At 49.2% G+C, this 12,004-nt stretch overlaps 1 non-coding gene across 1 annotated transcript; it reads left to right on the forward strand.

Annotated features, from left to right (window-relative positions):
• The first annotated feature begins 9,587 nt into the window (after nucleotides 1-9,587).
• On the forward strand, nucleotides 9,588-9,660 carry TRNAS-GCU (transfer RNA serine (anticodon GCU)). The gene has a single exon. It is a non-coding gene; the product is annotated as a tRNA-Ser (tRNA).
• Nucleotides 9,661-12,004: the final 2,344 nt, after the last annotated feature.

Below are 12,004 nucleotides of genomic sequence, written 5' to 3' on the forward strand. Positions count from 1 at the left end.
GGGGTCCCTGCGGGGAAAGGAGGGGGCGGGGCTTGCTGATCCCATCTCTCTGGGAAGGAAGTAGGACTTGGAAGCGCTTTTGAGACCAGCAAAGTTTTATTCGGAATGCAAGTTTTGTAGGTCTCAAAAGTGCTACTGGACTCCTTCTGAGAGCCAGTTTGGTGTAGTGGTTAAGTGTCAAGACTCTCATCTGGGAGAACCGGGTTTGATTCCCCACTCCTCCACTTGCAACTGCTGGAATGGCCTTGGGTCAGCCATAGCTCTGGCAGAGGTTGTCCTTGAAAGGGCAGCTGCTGTGAGAGCTCTCTCGGCCCCACCCACCTCACAGGGTGTTTGTTGTGTGTGTGTGGGGGGGGGAGGAAGGTAAAGGAGATTGTAAGCCGTTCTGAGACTCTTCGGAGTGGAGGGCGGGATATAAATCCAATATCTTCATCTACCTCACAGGGTGTCTGTTGTGGGGGGGGGGGGGGAGGAAAAGAGATTGTGAGCCCCTCTGAGACTCTTTGGAGTGGAGGGCGGGATATAAATCCAATATCTTCATCTACCTCACAGGGTGTCTGTTGTGGGGGGGGGGGGAGAGGAAAAGAGATTGTGAGCCCCTCTGAGACTCTTTGGAGTGGAGGGCGGGATATAAATCCAATATCTTCATCTACCTGACAGGGTGTCTGTTGTGGGGGAGGAAGGTAAAGGAGATTGTGAGCCGCTCTGAGACTCTTTGGAGTGGAGGGCGGGATATAAATCCAATATCTTCATCTACCTCACAGGGTGTCTGTTGTGGGGGAGGAAGGTAAAGGAGATTGTGAGCCGCTCTGAGACTCTTTGGAGTGGAGGGCGGGATATAAATCCAATATCTTCATCTACCTCACAGGGTGTCTGTTGTGGGGGAGGAAGGTAAAGGAGATTGTGAGCCGCTCTGAGACTCTTTGGAGTGGAGGGCGGGATATAAATCCAATATCTTCATCTACCTCACAGGGTGTCTGTTATGGGGGGGGAGGAAAAGAGATTGTGAGCCCCTCTGAGACTCTTCGGAGTGGAGGGCGGGATATAAATCCAATATATTCTTCTCTGTTCTGTTGCTTCAGGGGTGGCCAAACTTGCTTAATGTTAGAGCCACATGGAATAAACATCAGATGTTTGAGAGCCACAAGACATGAACATGAGGGAAGGAGAGGTTGAAAGAAAGCAACTTTACTTTTAAATGTATTCTTCAAGCTGTTGGCTGGCTTGGCTTGGCAAAGCGGTTTGCAGAGGTGGCCAACGGTAGCTCTCCAGATGTTTTTTGCCTACAACTCCCATCAGCCCCAGCCATTGGCCATGCTGGCTGGGGCTGATTGGAGTTGTAGGCAGAAAACACCTGGAGAGCTACTGTTGGCCACCCCTGGTTTAAAGAGAGAAATGCCTTCTCCAAGCTGGCCAATGGGTCGGGGCAGGGGGGCTTCAAGAGCCACGCAATATGTGTGAAAGAGCCACAGTTTGGCCACCCCTGTTCTATTGCTTCAGACCAACGTGGCTGCCCACCTGGATCTATCTGGGAAGGAAGCTGAGCGCAGAACAGATCCCTTCTGGATCTTGGTGTATGGAAGGAAATTTTGTTGAATTTACTGGGGGTTACACTGAAGTCTGTACAGAGGAGTGCAGTCTCCGTTGTTGTTGCAGAGGGTCAAAAACCACCATGGCAAACCTCTGGACGTCTCTTGCCTTGAAAACAGTATTATTATTGTTGCTGTTAGGCTTTTTTGTAGCAGGAACTCCTTTGCATATTAGGCCACACCCCTCTTATGTAGCCAGTCCTTAAAGAGCTTACAGGGCTCTTGGTACAGGACCTACTAGACAGATCCAAATAGACAGCTGTGTTGGCCTGAAGTAGTAGAACAAAATAGGAGTCGATTGCACCTTTAAGACCAACTTGGTTTTATTCAGAACGTAAGCTTTCGGGTGCATGCACACTTCTTCAGACGAGGAATGAGATCAGGAATGAGGAATGAGATCAAAGGTTTTCTGAATTTGTTAATTTCACTATTCTGCTATTGGTTTTTAACTTCGCACCACTTGGCATTCCAAACCCCACCAGCTATATGTGACTCTGCTAACTGTACCTCATTCCTCGTCTGAAGAAGTGTGCATGCACACGCAAGCTTATGCTCTGAATAAAATTAAGTTGGTCTTAAAGATGCAATCGACTCCTATTTTGTTCTACAGGACCTACTGTAAGCTCCAGGAGGATTGGCTACATCAGGGAAGTGTAGCCTAATATGCAAAGGAGGTCCTGCTAGAATTCCTTACAGGGCTCTTCCTTCAGGGCCTACTGTAAGCTCCAGGAGGATTGGCTACATCAGGGGGTGTGGCCTAATATGCAAAGGAGGTCCTGCTAGAATTCCTTACAGGGCTCTTCGTACAGGGCCTACTGAGAGCTCCAGGAGGATTGGCTCCATCAGGAGGGTGTGGCCTAATATGCAAAGGAGTTCCTGCTAGAATTCCTTACAGGGCTCTTCGTACAGGGCCTACTGAGAGCTCCAGGAGGATTGGCTCCATCAGGAGGGTGTGGCCTAATATGCAAAGGAGGTCCTGCTAGAATTCCTTACAGGGCTCTTCGTACAGGGCCTGCTGGAAGCTCCAGGAGGATTGGCTACATCAGGGGGGTGTGGCCTAATATGCAAAGGAGTTCCTGCTAGAATTCCTTACAGGGCTCTTTGTTCAGGGCCTGCTGGAAGCTCCAGGAGGATTGGCTACATCAGGGGTGTGTGGCCTAATATGCAAAGGAGGTCCTGCTAGAATTCCTTACAGGGCTCTTCGTTCAGGGCCTGCTGGAAGCTCCAGGAGGATTGGCTACATCAGGGGGTGTGGCCTAATATGCAAAGGAGGTCCTGCTAGAATTCCTTACAGGGCTCTTCTTACAGGGCCTACTGTAAACTCCAGGAGGATTGGCTACATCAGGGGGTGTGGCCTAATATGCAAAGGAGGTCCTGCTAGAATTCCTTACAGGGCTCTTCGTTGAGGGCCTACTGTAAACTCCAGGAGGATTGGCTACATCAGGGGGTGTGGCCTAATATGCAAAGGAGTTCCTGCTACAAGAAAAGCCCTGATGAGGAGGATGATTAGATCATAAATCGGCTGAAACTTGACAGCAATCCCCCCCCCCCCACAAAAAAAGTATATTGAAATTGCATGCAGTCTGGATTATACTGCCATCTTGTGGTAAAGCTTCCAAATGTTTAACATTTTGCATGAGATAATTCTCTGGAGTTACACACAATCAAAAGCTGCCACCAAAATAAATTTAAGGTATTGAACATATATGAAGCTACCTTCTACTGAATCAGACCCTCGGTCCATCAAGGCCAGACTGACCATGGCTCTCCAGGGTCTCAAGTTGAGGTTTTTCTCGCCTATTTGCCTGGACCCTTTTTAATGGGAGATGCCAGGGATTGAACCTGGGACCTTCTGCTTACCATGCAGATGCTGTACCGCTGAGCCACTGTCCCTCCCCTAACTATATATACTATTATATAATAGTCATAGAATCATAGAGTTGGAAGGGACCACCAGGGTCATTTAGTCCAACCCCCTGCACGATGCAGGAAACTCGCAGATACCTCCCCCTAAATTCACAGGATCTTCATTGCTGTCAGATGGCCATCTAGATAGCATAGTCCCTATTCTATAACTGGTCTGCCTTAGCCAGCATACCTTAACAGGAAGAGTGAAGACAGGGGGTCATTCCTTACATAGGAATCCCTGTAAGCTTTCTGGAGGGGGGACTGTGCCCTGCTCTTTCTCATGGGGAGTGAAGGCACAGAATGTCACATTCCCTGTTACGTCGCCAGTTTTGAGCACGTGCCTTAGGGAGGCTTGCTCTGCTCAGTCACGACGGAGTTGTGGAAAAGCAGAGAAAGCCAGGTGTTCTGCCAAAGGCCTTTGCGGAGTTTAAATAAGCTGCTTGCTGTTAGTGAGCTTTTATTTTCAGATTTTGACTACAGTCCATCAGAGATGTGACAGGAGTCCTCAGCTGACAGATCACACACATACAAACAGCACAGTTTGAGGGGCGGGGGATACATAAACAGCGGCTTCAAAGAGCACTATTTGATAACATCTGTTTTGAAGGAAATAGCGTCACGCAGATTAGACTATATTTGTATTGATTCTTTATTTCCAATTCTTATTTAAGAACATAAGAACATAAGAGAAGCCATGTTAGATCAGGCCAATGGCCCATCCAGTCCAACACTCTGTGTCACATAAGAACAGAAGAGAAGCCATGTTGGATCAGGCCAATGGCCCATCCAGTCCAACATTCTGTGTCACACAGCGGCCAAATATATACACACACACACACACACACACTTTGGCTAATAGCCACTGATGGACCTCTGCTCCATATTTTTATCTAACCCCCTCTTGAAGGTGGCTATGCTTGTGGACACCACCACCTCCTGTGGCAGTGAATTCCACATGTTAATCACCCTTTGGGTGAAGAAGGACTTTCTTTTATCCATTTTAACCCAACTGCTCAGCAATTTCATCGAATGCCCACGAGTTCTTGTGTTATGAGAAAGGGAGAAAAGGACTTCTTTCTCTACTTTCTCCATCCCATGCATTATCTTGTAAACCTCTATCATGTCACCCCTGTCTTTCTTCTGTCTCTTTTTCACTTTGGAAAACTAATAAAAATGTAAAACACCAAAGAGCACTGTTGTGCAAGAGACAAACTGCATGATCCCTGTGCAAAGCACACAATGTTAAGGTATATCCAGGTGGGCAGCCGCGTTGGTCTGAAGCAGTAGAACAAAGCAGGAGTCAAGTGGCACCTTTAAGGCCAAGCTTTTATTCAGAATGTAAGCTTTCGTGTGCATGCACACTTCTTCAGATGAGGAATGAGGTACAGTAAGCAGAGCTACTTATAGCTTGTGGGGTTTAGAATGCGAAGTGGTACAAAATTAAAATCCAATGGCAGAATAGTAAAATTAACAAATTCAGAAAACCTTTGATCTGGGTAGCATTAGTGTGGGAAACCAATAAAATAGTAACACATCAGACTGTGAGAAGGCCTGTTAATTCTTCTGTTGCTAATAGGAAAGGAAAGGTCCCCTGTGCAAGCACCAGTTGTTTCTGACTCTGGGGTGACGTTGCTTTCACAACCTTTTCATGGCAGACTTTTTACGGGGTGATTTGCCATTGCCTTCCCCAGTCATCTACACTTTCACCCCAGCAAGCTGGGGACTCATTTGACTGACCTCGGAAGGATGGAAGGCTGAGTCAACCTTGAGCCCCGGCTACCTGAGACCAGCTACTGCCGGGGATCGAACTCAGGTCATGAGCAGAGCTTAGGACTGCAGTACTGCAGCTTTAGCACTCTGTGCCACGGGGCTCTTTCTATTGCTAATAAGCCTGGGTCAAAATGAGGGCATTTCTTCCCCAGAAGTTTTTCTTGTCCAACTAAAGTATGACATCCTCTGAACCTATAATAGAGCTTCGCCCTTTGCCCTCACTGTTACACCCACCCACCCCGTAGCCACTTTACGTATATCTGCCAAGGAAGTATATATGCAGGCCTCAGATTCAGTGGGAACTCACAGGAGCACAGCTCCTGAACCTTTCTGAGAGTTCCTCCTCCTGAGAGTTTCACCTCCTTGTCCATTGAATAGTAGGTGCAGCTACATAACAATCCCTGGATGAGCTCCACCACCTATTTTTCTACAAGACCTCTGTATATACGTAAATATATATATACACACAGTCACTCCCCCGCACGCACCCACCCCCAGGTATAAATCTAAGACCATTGGTGGTGGCTGCCGTCCAGTATCTACTATTTACGAATAAATTCTTCAGCGGGAACTACTTCCAAAGATGACAATGTATGCACAGTGTGCCCTCTCGGCCTAGTCTATGTTTATGTTGGAGGAACGGTGATTTCATTACAATGTATAAGACACAATGGACTTTGTTTCCTTACAATACACAGTTTACTACTGTTAGGTGCAGGAGGGGAGGAGGAGTCGGATCTTCATGGATCCTCCACTTTTTTAAAGAGAACGTCACCAAAACCAGGATCATCCACAGCATCACGTGGAGATCAGGACTATGGACTGGACCGTTCACAAGGACCTAACACTGCGGCGCTGCAGCAGCCTGAAACCGTGGGTCCGAAGCATGGATCCTCAAGAATTCCTATGGCTTTTGACACTGAAACGAAACGAAGTCATTTCAGTTTATTTATTTTATTTACTTAGATTTATATCCCGCCACTCCAGAAGTGGACTCAGGGCGGCTAACAGTCAGAGCAAAACCAACCATTTCAGTTACAAATTTAAAACGATAAAACATGAACAATTTTAAAAAATTAAGATATTTGGTGCTATACAAAATCCTGAACATAGGCGGATCAGATTATATTGGCCTGAAGGCAGCTGAGCAGGAGACTGCCCGGGGTAAAAACATGCCTCCAAGGGCCGCACTCCCAGTTCTGCTCTCCGCAGTCAATGAGCGGAGGCGCCTCCATTCATTCCACGCAGCAGCCCTTCCAGCGCCAGAATCAGGCAGGCTCATCGATTCATCTGGGATCGATTGCCTCTCCCGCAGCAGCCTAGCTCATCGACGAGGAACTGGCTCGATTAGTCAGCCCTCCCTTCGTTCCTCTTCGATTTCATCCCGGGGGTGGGGGAGTACGTCAGCGTCAGGGCTCGATTGGTTTAGCCTGCTCATAGCAGCCCGCGGAGGAGGGCGGGTTTCCCTTCCCCGATCGATCTTGGAAGGGTGGGTGCGATTGGTTTTCCTGAATTGTCTTTTTATGGGCAAGAGGAGAGCAAGGAAAGAGGTACCAGCCCAGCCTGGCGGGTGGTGGCCCCCCACTCCGGTGATTGACAGATAACGGTCTCGCCTCGTGGGATGCCTTTGGTCTGGGGTTGCCAGCTTCAAGGGGGGGGAGGGGATTCCTGGTAGGGGGCAGGGGACCCCCCCCCCCGTTTGGAGCCCCTCCCTCCACTTCAGGGTCATCAGAAAGCGGGGGGGGGAGGGAAATGTCTGCTGGGAACTCCATTATTCCCTATGGAGACTTATTCCCATAGGAAATAATGGAGAATTGATCCGCAGGTATCTGGGGCTCTTGCGGGGGGGGGCTGTTTTTTTGAGATAGAGGCACCAAATTTTCAGCATCGCATCCAGCGCCTCTCCCCAAAATACCCTCCAAGTTTCAAAAAGATTGGACCAGGTGCCCAGTTCTATGAACCCGAAAGAAGGTGCCGCTACCTTACACCCTATCCTTCATTATTTCCAGTGGAGGAAAGGCATTGAAAAGGTGTGCGGTCCCTCTAAATGCGATGGCCAGAACGCCCTTCGGAGTTCAATGATGCTGGTCGCAACCTTGCATCTGGCTCTGCCCCCAAAGTCTCCTGGCTCCGCCCCCAAAAGTCTCCTGGCTCCGCTCCCAAAGTACCCAGATATTTCTTGAATTGGGTTTGGCAACGCTAATTCCTGGAGGTTAAGGGATGGAGCCTGGAAGGGTGGGCACGATGACATAGCCAGCCTCCAGAGTGGGCATTTGCTCCAGGGGGAATCTGGGGGTTGGCAACTTCATAACCAGGTGGGGTTGTCAGGTTCCCTCTGGCCACAGGTGGGGGCGGGGCAGGGATAGAGTCACCAGTTCCAGGCTGGAAACTCCTGGAGATTTGGGGATGGCGCCTGGGGAGGACAGGGACCTCAGTGGGAGGGTTGGCAGGTCTGACTCGAGAAATATCTGGGGATTTGGGGGGGGGGGGAGCCGGGAGGCTTTGGGGGTGGAGCCAGGAGCAAGGGTGTGGCAAGCACGATTGAACTCCGAAGGGAGTTCTGGCCATTGCATTTAAAGGGACTGCATTTCTTTTAAATGCCTTCCTTCCATTGGAAATAATGAAGGATAGGGGCACCTTCTTTCAGGGCTCATAGAATTGGCCCCCCGGGTCCAATCTTTTTGAAACTTGGGGGGTGCTTAGAGGAGAGGCACTGGATGCTATGCTGAAAATTTGGTGTCTCTATCTACTTCAAAAAACAGCCCCCCCCAAAGCCCCATATACCCACGGATCTATTTTCTATAATACCCTATGTAAATCGGTCTCCATAGGGCAGTGGTTCCCATTTGCAGGGTCGTGACCTGGTACTGGGCCACGGAAGCCTCAATACTGGGTCACAAGAAAAGCCAAAGCTAGCCCCGCCCCACCCCCAGCAAAGCATAAGCTCTGCTCTGCCTTCTTCCTTTCCCGTCTCTCTGTTGTGCAGAGAAAAGCTAGGCTTGAAGACTGACACAGGCTGCAAAGCCTGAGCTCTGTTTTCCTTGGAGACCTCTATAGAAGAAAGAGACAGGCTTTCCTGTCTCCACCCCCAAAGTCTGGCTCCACCCCCGAATTTTAGTGGGCCATGAAGGAGAAGTGTAAAAATAACTGGGCCACGGGGGGGAAGTTTGGGAAACATTATTCCCTGCCATAGGGAATAATGGAACGCCCGGCAGACATTTCATTTCCCCTCCCCTGTTTTCTGATAGCCTTGAAGTGGGGGGGGGGGGCTCTCTTCCATCTGGGGATTGGCAACCCTATTCAGTGGGGTACAACGCCACAGAGTCCACCCTCCAAAGCCGCCATTTTCTCCAGGAGAACTGATCTCTGTAGGATTCCCAGGTTTGTGTTGGAAAATACTGTGTTGGGAGAAGGTGGGGCTTGGGGAGAGAAAGGGCCTCAGCATGATACATTGACCCCACCCTCCAAAGCAGCCATTTTCTCCAGGGGAGCTGATCTCTGCCTGCTGGAGATCAGTTGTAAAAGCAGATCTCCAGGTCCCACCTGGAGGCTGGCATCAGGTGGAGGCTCCAGAAAGAATCGACCCTGAAACTTCTCCATGTTATTTATGCGCTAGCTCAGGGGTGGCCAACAGTAGCTCTCCAGATGTTTTTTTTTTTGCCTACTACTCCCATCAGCCCCAGTCAGCATGGCCAATGGCTGGGGCTGATGGGAGCTGTAGGCAAAAAACATCTGGAGACCTGCTGTTGGCCACCCCTGAGCTAGCTGATAAGAAATTTGCTATACAGCTCTTTTAATTGTAGATGAGAGTTTAAACACTCACATTTTAGCGCTACCTAAACTTCTGTGGATGAGAGTCCCATTCTTCTAAAGCAATCCCGATGATGTAGGTGTTTTATGTAGGAGGTGTAGAAAGAAAAAAATAAACCAAGAATAGTGTCAAGAGATATGGAATGCCCCCATTGGGAGGGACGGTGGCTCAGTGTTAGAGCATCTGCTTGGTGAGCAGATCCAGATTCAATCCCTGGCATCTCCAACTAAAGGGTCCAGGCAAGTAGGCATGAAAAATCTCAGCTTGAGACCCTGGAGAGCCACTGCCAGTCAGGGGAGGGATGGTGGCTCAGCGGTAGAGCATCTGCTTGGTAAGCAGAAGGTCCCAGGTTCAATCCCCGGCATCTCCAACTAAGAAGGGTCCAGGCAAATAGGTGTGAAAAACCTCAGCTGGAGACCCTGGAGAGCTGCTGCCAGTCTGAGTAGACAATACTGACTTTGATGGACCGAGGGTCTGATTCAGTAGAAGGCAGCTTCATATATATGGAGAGGGATGGTGGCTCAGTGGTAGAGCATCTGCTTGCTAAGCAGAAGGTCCCAGGTTCAATCCCTGGCATCTCCAACTAAAGGGTCCAGGCAAGTAGGCATGAAAAATCTCAGCTTGAGACCCTGGAGAGCCACTGCCAGTCAGGGGAGGGATGGTGGCTCAGCAGTAGAGCATCTGCTTGGTAAGCAGAAGGTCCCAGGTTCAATCCCCGGCATCTCCAACTAAGAAGGGTCCAGGCAAATAGGTGTGAAAAACCTCAGCTGGAGACCCTGGAGAGCCGCTGCCAGTCTGAGTAGACGAGACTGACTTTGATGGACCGAGGTTCTGATTCAGTAGATGGCAGCTTCATAGGTCCAAGTGAATTGTCGTTATATAGTGTTGCATTTCACATAGTGGTGCTTCCCAGGGTGTTTCTCACATTTCATGGCCCTCGAGCCTGTTGTTTCTAACCTGCTCCGTAAAGTAGGGGTGCCATCCTCCAGGTGCGACCTGGAGATCTCTGGATTTACAGCTCAGCTCCAGACTGCAGAGATCGGTTCCCCCCAGAGAAAAGGGATGCTTTGGAGGGGGGACTCTGGCAATGTACCCCACTGAGGTCCTTACCCTACCCAGGCTCCATCCCCAAATTTTCAGGAGTTTTCCACCCTGGATCTGGCCCTGGATCTTTGCCCCGTCCCCTGCTGGTGTCCAGGGGGGACGTGGCTACCCTAAAAAGGAGTGGGAAGCAAGGATCCCCATCGCCACTGCAAAAATGGACCCTAGTTTATTGTCTTTCAGGAGATGCGAAACTGCTGTATAGTTTTGCTGCGTCAGAGTAACGTGGATTCCCCTCCTGAATTCCAGGAGTTGTTACTTTGGGTGAAGCTGGTTAAGACAGTGACACTTTTGGGATTTATTCACATTTCTATTTCATGGTTTTTCCAAAGGGTTTAGGGTGCAGGTGTCAAACATGTGGCCTGGGGGCCAAATCAGGCTCCTATCAGGCCCCCGAGCAACTGGCTGTCATCTGCTTCTTTCTCCCTAAATCTTGCTTCCTTCTGCATCACAGCTTGCTTTGCACGGCTTGCTCAATCGCACAGTAGAGCTACTGAGCCAAGCCTCTCTTCCTTCTATTGGCTGAGGCTCCTCCCCCCCAGTCCCTTTAAAGGGAAAGGAAGGAAACAGCCAGAGCTTCCTTTGTCCAGTTCCCTGGATCCCATGGGAGAGATACAAAGAAAGCACCTTTAAGGCCATTGAGTGCTAATGTTTTAAGCATGTTTTTAAGGTTTGTTCTTTATTTTAAATTAATTGTGTTTGTCTGCGTCCTTTATAAAGTTTATATTTCTGCTACCTAATCTTGGATAGATACACACACGGCCTGGCCTGACATGGCCCAACCCAACAAGGCCTCATTTACGCCAGATGTGGCCCTCATAACAAATGTGTTCGACACCCCTGGTTTAGGGTGACAAGAAGGGCCTTTGATTCCACTGAATTCTCACAATAGCCAGGGTAAGCTAGGCTCTGAGAATTTCTTGTGCGATCATATGATCAGATTCATGGCTTGTTGTGAATTTGAACCCAGCTCTCCCCAGGTCTAACATACAAGCTGTACTGACTTTTTGCTTTTCATAATCGGGGTGTCAAACTCATTTGTTATGAGGGACGGATCATCTGACATAGAATCATAGAGTTGGAAGGGACCTCCAGGAGGGACGGATCTGACACAGAATCATAGAGTTGGAAGGGACCTCCAGGAGGGACGGATCTGACATAGAATCATAGAGTTGGAAGGGACCTCCAGGAGGGATGGATCTGACATAGAATCATAGAGTTGGAAGGGACCTCCAGGAGGGATGGATCTGACATAGAATCATAAAGTTGGAAGGGACCTCCAGGAGGGACGGATCTGACATAGAATCATAGAGTTGGAAGGGACCTCCAGGAGGGACGGATCTGACATAGAATCATAGAGTTGGAAGGGACCTCCAGGAGGGACGGATCTGACATAGAATCATAGAGTTGGAAGGGACCTCCAGGAGGGACGGATCTGACATAGAATCATAGAGTTGGAAGGACCTCCAGGAGGGACAGATCTGACATAGAATCATAAAGTTGGAAGGGACCTCCAGGAGGGACGGATCTGACATAGAATCATAGAGTTGGAAGGGACCTCCAGGAGGGACGGATCTGACATAGAATCACAGAGTTGGAAGGGACCTCCAGGAGGGACGGATCTGACATAGAATCATAGAGTTGGAAGGGACCTCCAGGGTCATCTAGTCCCAACATAAATGAGACCTCGTCGGGCCAGGCCGGGTTTAACACCCCTGTCATAAATCTTTTGCTCCGGCTTCAATACTTCTTTGGCTTCAGGAAGTGAGGGCTTTGGTTATAGGACTTAATATTAAACTTTTGAGACGGTTTTCTCCGCTCTAAA

Source organism: Heteronotia binoei, chromosome 8, assembly GCF_032191835.1.
Source record: "Heteronotia binoei isolate CCM8104 ecotype False Entrance Well chromosome 8, APGP_CSIRO_Hbin_v1, whole genome shotgun sequence".
NCBI classification, from domain to species: Eukaryota; Metazoa; Chordata; class Lepidosauria; order Squamata; family Gekkonidae; genus Heteronotia; species Heteronotia binoei.